Source organism: Petromyzon marinus, chromosome 59, assembly GCF_048934315.1.
Source record: "Petromyzon marinus isolate PM22_M1 ecotype Great Lakes invasive population chromosome 59, UKy_Petmar_22M1.pri1.0, whole genome shotgun sequence".
NCBI lineage: Eukaryota > Metazoa > Chordata > Hyperoartia > Petromyzontiformes > Petromyzontidae > Petromyzon > Petromyzon marinus.
In genome coordinates this window covers 17,229,304-17,236,415 of record NC_133725.1, presented here as the reverse complement: position 1 = coordinate 17,236,415, position 7,112 = coordinate 17,229,304, and the positions used below count along the sequence as shown (strand labels likewise).

The 7,112-nt window shown below is 52.4% G+C and overlaps 1 long non-coding RNA gene across 2 annotated transcripts; it reads left to right on the top strand.

Annotated features, from left to right (window-relative positions):
- The first annotated feature begins 1,087 nt into the window (after positions 1–1,087).
- LOC142905905 (uncharacterized) lies at positions 1,088–5,246 on the top strand. 2 transcript variants are annotated; one of them, XR_012929917.1, is made up of 4 exons: positions 1,088–1,207; positions 1,744–1,839; positions 2,672–2,742; positions 3,175–5,246. It is a non-coding gene; the product is annotated as an uncharacterized LOC142905905 (long non-coding RNA). The 2 variants fall into 2 exon arrangements; XR_012929916.1 differs by lacking the exon at positions 1,088–1,207 and having other exon boundaries at positions 1,215–1,839.
- Positions 5,247–7,112: the final 1,866 nt, after the last annotated feature.

Below are 7,112 nucleotides of genomic sequence, written 5' to 3'. Positions count from 1 at the left end.
GGCCACCTTTATCTCTCTGGTAATGTTTACACACCGCACTAGGTACTCATTTGAGGCTGAATTGATCTAGGGGAGGCCCAGGACCAGTTCAGATAATCGCCACTGGTGTTGGCCATGAACGGAAATCAACCTCGGGTCACTAGGTTTGTGGAGCAGCATGCTAACTGCTAAATTACCGCACACACACACATGTTCTCTATCGGCTTTAGAATCAGTTCCTTGCACCTCACACGAGCCGTGTCGACCAATCATCGGGCTTGTGCAGTGTGAGATAACTCGCATCCGTTGAGTTAACCAGAAGAAATCTGGTTGTTGATGAAAGGTGGAGGCTGTGTGGGGGGGGGGGTGGTCGTAAGTGGTGGAGCGTTGGACACTTTGGTTTGGTGCATGCAGCTTTTGTCAACTTCATTCCTCGCGATTCAGTCCGCCTTTTCCCGATGACCGATCCCTTCCATTCATCGAAAATGTATCTACTGTAGCACTACGCACGGTCGGTGGTCACGGAAAGATGTACCATTGGGGGCGCCACTGTGGCGAGATGTTAACTCCCACACCTGGTATACAGGAGGTCGCAGGTTCAATCCTGACCCTGATGCCTGCTGTATATTTGGAGTTGCGTGCCTCTTTCCGAGGAGTCGCGTGGATTTCTCTCCAGGTCCTCCGGTTTTTCCCTCCGCATTTAGAATCGACGTCCGTTTAAGAGTATTTGGCTGCTATAAATTTCCACATGACGATAAGCCACTTAGTTGAACTATGATTTGTGGCCAGGTCGCTTCTGGAAAAGAGCTGCATAGCTCAGTGGGCCTTACCTGGTAAAATATAAATAGTAAAGTTTTTCCAATGGTGCATCCCAGTTGTGCCAACACGGGGTTTGGCGACCCCGTATACCGGTATGGCTCGGCTCGGCTTCCGCAATGGAAAAAACAAACAACACAACCCGAGTCGGATACAGTGGGAGGGCGGGGAGGTGGGGGGGCGAACGCAGCGTGGCCGGGACGGACGCCGGTGGGAAGAGCGGACTCGGCGTGTGACCGCTTGCTGTCATGTTACCACACCACCACCACCATCCCACCACCACCGCAGGAGAAGAAGCTGATCCTGCCGAACGCTCAGCCGATGAACCACGGAGGCCACAAGCTGCAGGCGCTGGTGTGGGCGTGCTGCGCCAATGCCGTCAACGACTTCATCGTCCTGCATGAGCACCGCGGTATGCCAGGCACGCGCACGCACCACAGTCGACAAAGCTCCCCCGTGTAGCCTTTAACAGGCTGTCAGGGCAAGTGCTGTTTGTCGAGCGACCTACGAAGGCCGGCAGGGCACACGGCGGGGTGGGTGGTGTGGTCATTACCGCATCTGGCCCCTTTTGTCTCCCCACTGTCGATGCTTGGACACACCGGAAGTCGAAGTCAGGTCACCGGATTTGTAGTGTAATGAGATAGCCACTCCGCTCCCGCTCCCCAGTGTGATGCATGATGTGACGTGTGTGATGCGGTGCAACAGACGGGGGATGGAGGTGTATTTAGCTGTGCGTACGATGTGCGGTGTGTAGTATGATGCTGCAGACGGGGAATTGTGGTGTCTTAACTGTGTATGTGGTGTGATGTGGTATGATGCCGCTGATGGAAGGGCAGTGTGTTTAACTCTCCAGTACAGTCTGTGTGACACCTGTGGTGTGTCTAACTTTCCGGCGTGCTGTTCATGTGACACGTGGTACGATGCCACGGTGTACTTGACACTCTCGAGCGTGGTGATGCGGCACGACATCCGGACGTGGACATGATGTCCGAGGCATTCCAACACCTCGTGATGCACAACTTCACGTCGCGACTCGGAAAGAGGGTGCGTGCGGGCACCGTGCCAGTCTCACCCACATCTTCCTCCCCCATCCCCAAAGCACAAAGATCCCTCGTATAGGCTATAACCCTTTCTCATTTCCATGATGTACATATACGTCGTCGAAACGGAACCGTAAGAAAAACTCAAGTACGTCTTCTGACCTGAAGACATACCGAGGCTCCCATAAGACCATGCGGGAGGGCGTGCGGCACACTTTTGTTCCATAGAGTGCCGGTCGTGTCACTACGGTTCTCTGCGGTGAGGGCAACGCCTTTTAAAAACAGCAGCGCTACGCCTCTATAAATAAAATTAACACCGAGCCGCTCGCGCGTACCGAGATTCAGCGGTGGACGTGACACCTACCACCCGGCAACTTGCAGATGTCTCGGAATGGGAAAGAGTGAGCAGACTTTTGGGCCAGGTGCTGTGTGTCCGCCTGTATATTCGGAGTTTGCATGTTCTCCTCCTGGTCACTTTGATTTTTCTCCGGGTCCTCCGGGTTTTTCCCTACACATTTAGAAACTTGAATTTCGAGTATTTTGCTGCTATACATTTTTATGTGAAAAAGAGCTACATAGCTCAGTGGTAAAATAAAAATAGTTTCGTTTTACTTTAGTTTTTGAGCAACAGCACAGAGTTTTTATTTAACACCATCTCTGAAGCTGAAGGCGCGTAATGTTGTTCATTTGTTAATGCATCCGCAGTTTTAAAAAGGGTGGCCGCTGGCCTCTAACTGGCAAACGTCTGCGAGGACGCGTAATGAGAGTCCAGCGCCGTCCGTGTAACTTGCCGCGACCCCTCCCGTGACGTCTCTGCCCCCCCCCCCTCCTAACAGGCACAACGTCTACAAGCGCGACGGCAAGGACATCGAGTTGAAGGAGGTGGGACCGTGATTCGAGATGGAGCGTAAGTCTGCCTGACACATTGTTACTCGTCTCCACTTTACACCCCTGCAGAGGCGGTGGAAATTCCACATTCCTTGTGGACTTCCCTGCGAAGTGGTTGTAAATTTTATCGACCCCTGAGAGGATGATGGGCTGAATGTAAGAGTCTAGCCTCGGGCTAGGTGGCCCGCGGGTGACTTGTAGAGCGGATCGGAACTTGAGTCGGTGGGGTCGCTGCTCTAGTCGCATTCGCTGTACCGTGACCCGACTCGCATTCCCCCACCCCGGATGCGATACGTAAATTCAAAGATGATCGGACGTAATGCTGGCCACCCACACCCACCCCTTGGTGTGCCGTGCTGGCTTTCCTACATGCTAACACACGAACAGCGCTTTTCCCACGCCGTCTGTTAAAGGCTGCATGGGGGGATCTTTGCTTTTGTGTGTCGCGCAGTCTACGAGATTAAACTGGGCACGCTGGACAACGCGGCCACCGCCGAGGTGGAGTGACCTTGGCGACCGTACATGAACACGGCGAAGAAGAGGAAGTTCCTGAGCGTGGAGTGAGGGAGGGGGGCGACTTCCCCCCCCCCATGGGCCTGGGGGGAGGGGCATTGGGGGGAGGGTTTGTCCCTGGAAAGCCGGAGTTGGAGTCGAACCTCGCGGCGCTCTCCGCCGAGGCTCGAGACGTTGAGGAGAGGTCGCCGCGTGGATAGGGCAGTGCGTGAATCGCTGTTCCAACCCTCGTCACACACGCGCATTATACGCGTCACACACACATTGCGGATGTACATTTATCAAACACAAACATGCACATCGTCGCATGCGTCGCACACAGAAGCACACAATTGCACAAAAAGACAAAGGTACTCCGTATCGCCGTTAACAGATTGCTGGAGCAAGTGCTGTTAACGGGTAGCACCTATGATGGCCGGCATGGCACAGAAGTGGTTGTGTGGCCAGCCCCACGTCTGGTTGCCTTTGTCCTCCCCAGTTTTGCGATGTTATACACACCACACCATGTACTCAGATGGCTGAGTTCGTAGTGCGCTAACTGCTGCACCACCGCTCCCCAAACGGTGTACATACACGCGTACACAAAACGAAACATTAACATTTATTTAAGTAACAAAAAAGAAAATACCAAGTCAGGCAGATGGAGAAAGTGGCGTGTCGCCGTGCACAGCACCGCTCTCGTAGCTACTCACCTAGGGTGGGAGCTCTTGGCTTCAATGCCACCTGGGATGTTTAGATGTGAAAACCTGCCATAAATAATATTTTGGGAAGTCACAAGCGCCTTAAGTTGCATCTCATCTCGACCATTTTAATGGGCACCCCCCTCCCCCCCCCGTAGCTGTCCCCCTGTGGCACAAAATAAACTAACCTATTTTATTTTACCAGGTAAGGCCCACTCAGCTGTATAGCTCTCTTTCAGGAACGACCGGGCCACAAATGAAAGCGCTATAAAGTGGCTTGTCACGCAGAAATATATAGCAGCCAAATACTTTTAAACGCATGTTTCTAAATGTGGAGGGAAAAACCGAAGAACCCAGAGAAAAATCCACGCGGTCACGGGGAGAACATGCAAACTCCAGATATACAGGCGTCAGGATTTAACCCACGACCTCTATACCAGGCGAGGCCCCAAGGCGAATCAGCACTTGGCCTGCGAGCGGGTATTATTAGTCTGTCAGTAGGGGGTAATGATTCCGGATTTCAGTCTCAATTGAAACTGAAATCTGGAACACTTTTGTCATATTTTGCTCGTATAAGTGTGTTCATAAAATACAAGTTTGGTCATTGAGAGAGTTATAAATGTCCTATACGCATTTCATGTTTATTGTGTTTATTGTATTTAATGTATGAAGAAAATACAAGTTTGTATATGCTACAGTATGTTTCACACGTTATTCAGTGACACTGCATATGACGGGCAATGTTTGGGGCAATCGGCCTTCAACATGGAAAATACATCGAGGCCACATGACCCGTGGCCACCGCCACTTCAACCGTGGCCCCACCACTTCAACCGTGGCCCCATTGGCACGTTGATGTGTGGCTCTGCCTTCACCTGTGGTGAGAATGAGACCAGAAAATTTACAGGAGGCCGACTCCATATGAGTCCGTCACGCTCTGGATCTCGCTAATGGGACGTCGGATGAAAATAAAACATGGAAGCGACAAGTTTCTTCTCTGGCGAGGACATTCCCACAAGATTGGCGCCTTTCCCAATTAATGGAATTTAATGCCCCAACATCACCCTGATCCAAACCAGCGGGAGCTGAAATCTTCCAGAAGGTTCAGGATTTATTGGTACAATCGTTCGGATGTTGGTGTCCGCATGGACTTGCATGACGTCTTTTAAACAATACCTGTGGTCGGGTCCGCTCCCCCACCTTTCTATCCCCTGCTTTTTTTTTTATAACCGGTGTAGTATATGTTGACGGTGTGTGCGTGTATCACAACGCGATGTAACCGGGCCCTCGAATTGCCTCAAGAAATGAATAAATAAACACCTGTCGCTTTGCTGTTGTGATGTCACCACGAGGTGCCGAATGACGGTGGGACGGCGTCGTCGCACTCGTCGAGTGGACAAGGGCTCCGTGAAATGACGGTGCGGATTGCGGCAAGCGTATAGAGGTCGCCGATTGCGCGCCCCTGTGGCTCGACCACTCGTGGGTCCACCTCAAAGTTCCTGTGCCCATTTGAACCTCATTGCCTGCGATGATGCTGCTGCTGGCATGGAAGAACACACGTGGCGCCCTCTTGTCTCTCCATGTTGTCTTTCACGTCCCATCGCAGTTTTCAAGTCACTTGATGTTTACAGCCTCCGGTAAGGAGGCAGTGAGGTTCAGCCGCTCGATTTTTCTTCCTTTAGTGCACAGTACCGTACACGGATACGGGCACAGTACGACACCGTAGCTTTATTGATTGTTCAACAAAAAAGACCATCCCTCGCCCAATCTAGTTACCTATACGGTGTAATATATCGTGAGACATTTGTTAACGTAAAACAATTGGAACTGTAATGCTGAAAATTATACTCCATGAAACTCGGGGTTTTATGGAGTATCTGAGGGCTTCTCAACGCTTCATGCCTCGCCCCCACTGATGCCCTCTTCTCCTCACTCCTACTACTGACGATTGTATGTAGGGTGTGTAGGCATTTACTTCCGACTGTTGTATGTAGGGTGTGTAGGGTGGTGGTGGTGGTGGGAGTAAATGAGATTTAAAACTGGGTGCTCAACTTGAACTCACCACCACTCACATCATGTATGCACTCATCCGCCATCTCGCTCACTGACCCTGTGTTTCCGTGTTGATGGTGTGAGTCCGTATTGATGCTGTGAGTGTTGATCGTGGGAGTCTGTGTTGATCATGTGAGTCTGTGTTGATGCTGTGAGTCCGTGTTGATGGCTCGGGGGCACGGTACAGAAGGGCAGTACAACTGTAGAGTAATAGTTGTTGTCCAGCAGCGGCAACTGCGGTGGACGGGGAGTACACACGCCAGTGAGCCTCACGCGGGTTTGTCAGCAGGGCGGAGGCACTGGGGCAAGGATCACAGAGACCCTCTCTGGAAGACACTGGAACCCGCTCGTGGGTTGGAGAAGGGAGGCGCGGCCAAGGTGGAGCCAGGCCGCGCCGAGTCGGATAAAAGCAGCGGAGAGCGAGAGCTCGTGGTTGCAGGTTCTGGGAAGTGGAGTCGTCTCGTCGGCACTGTCGTCTTTGCCGACTTGGTCGCTGCCGTCTTCACTAGATAATTGGGCGGCCGGATAGTTGTTGGCTGTCTCGGTCGATGCCGTCAGTGTAACATGGTGAGGGTTGTGTCTAAGCTAGGCTATTTGACTTGGGAGAAGCGAGGGCGAGTCTGTGAACCTGATGGTGTTAAATAAGGAAGGTGCGGAAGGTACGGGAGAGGATGAGGAAGATCGTGGGATGGATGGGGGAGGATGAGAAGATAGTGGGAGGGACGGGGGAGGAAGGAAGTGGGAGGGATGGGAGAGAAAGAAGGAGATAGCGGGGGGGACGGGAGAGGAAGAGGGAGATAGTGGGAGGGAAGGGGGCGGAAGAGGGAGATAGTGGCAGGAAAGGGGAATGAAGAGGGAGATAGTTGGAGCGACTGGGGAAGTAGAGGGAGATAGTGGGAGTTATTTGGGAGGATTAGGCAGATCGGTTAGAGTAAGAAGGTGATAGTGGGAAGGAAGGGGAAGGAAGAGGGAGAGAGTGCGAGGGATTGGAGATGCAGAGGGAGATAGTGGGAAGGATGGGGGAAGAAAAGGGAGATAGTGCGAGGGACGGGAGAAGAGGGAGATAGTAGAGCCAAGTGGGAGGAAGAGGGAGATAGTGGAAGGTACTGGGGAGGAAGTGGGAGATGGTGGGAGGGACGAGGGA